The following is a 1,680-nucleotide window of genomic DNA, read 5'->3' as shown; positions in this document are numbered from 1 at the left end:
ACAGAATAGAAAAAGCAATTATGGAAAAGAACAAAGCTGGATGCATTACACTTCCTGACTTCAAACTATTTTATATAACAATGGAATAGTAATTAACAGTATGGCACTGTCATAAAAAATAGACACAGAGGCCAATGGAACAGAATAGAGAGCCTGAAATAAGCCCTCATGTATACAGTCAACTAATATTTGACAAGGAAGCCAAGAACATTTAAGGGGAAAAGGATATTTTCTTCCACAAATGTTGACAATATTGGATAACCACAAACAAAAAAAATGAATTTGGATTCCTATTTTTAAGTAAACTCGAAATGAATAATAAACTTTAACATAAGACCTAACACGACACCATCAAACCCCTAGAAGAAAATGTAGGGAAACGTCGTTAACACTGATGTTGCCAATAAATAATTTTTTAGAGATGACACCAAGAGTACAAGCAAAAAAAGCAAAAGTCAGTAAGTTCTATTACTTTATGCTAACTGGGTGTTATGTTAAGTGAGAGAACTCAGACAGAGAAAGACAAAGACTGTATGGTGTCCTTTATATGTAAAATAAAAAACAAAATCAAAACAGAAAGTAGAACAGAAGTTACCAGGAGTTAGGTGGGTGAGTTGGGGAGATGTTTAAAGGTACAAACTTGCAACCAGTACATAAGTAAATCTTGGAGATCTAATGCACAGCATAGTGATTATAGATAATAATGTATTATAAACCTCAAAGTTGTTAAGAGATTATATCTTAATTTTTCCCATCACACACAAAAAAACAAGTATGCGGTATGATAGAGGTATAAGCTAACACTACTATTATTTTTAAATGATAATATTAGTATTTATTTTGTTGATATCAAGAATAAGATAAGAAATTTGTATAAAATTTATTCCATTTTCAAACATTGTCATGAGAGTCACCTTCTTCATTTATTCAGAAATATGAAAAGAATGTGAGAGTGGACTAACTGGTTTGTATGAAAATGAATGGAAAGTGAGGAAGAGGAACAGAAGTGTTGAAAAGAGGACCCAGGATTAGAAGGGCATGCACTTTCTAACCACTGAAGAATAGATTGTCCAGTGCAAATTGCCGTATTGTAAAATGGGGATTAACTTTGTAACCCATTTGTAATCTGTAGTACCGCCATGTCTCAGGAAACTATAATTATTCCTAGGACAAGTGTCTGTTCTCATTATGTTTGTCTTGGGGGGCAATAAATTCTCTGAAATGAGAGAAGGAAAGACAGACTTTATACTTATTTCTATCAACTGCTCTATTTTTTAATGAGGCTTTTAATTACAAGTCAGAAATAAAGGAAGAGGAAAGCGCACCTTATGAAGCCAATAATAATGTCCTTTTGGTGTTTATTTCACTGTTGTTGTTTTTTTCCATTAACCTGATAACCACTTAAACTAAATTTATAGGGTTGACATAGGTTCACAAAATCACACTGGTCTCAAGTGTGCAATTCAACAAAACATCATCTATACACTTGCATCATGCATGCATCACCCTAAGAAGTCTCTTTCCACCCCCATTCCCAACCCCTTTTGCTCACCTCAATCTATATCCAAAGAAACCCAAAATACCTGAGAATTTTTATATTTCTAATCCTAATTTTCTGTTAACTTTACTTTTGGTTTTTACTGTTAAATGGTTCTTGTTTTTTGTTTGTTTGGTTTTTGT

This window comes from Artibeus jamaicensis, unplaced genomic scaffold (assembly GCF_021234435.1).
Source record: "Artibeus jamaicensis isolate MK-2021 breed Jamaican fruit bat unplaced genomic scaffold, CSHL_Jam_final contig_233, whole genome shotgun sequence".
Taxonomy (NCBI): Eukaryota; Metazoa; Chordata; class Mammalia; order Chiroptera; family Phyllostomidae; genus Artibeus; species Artibeus jamaicensis.
This window is presented reverse-complemented; position numbering follows the sequence as displayed.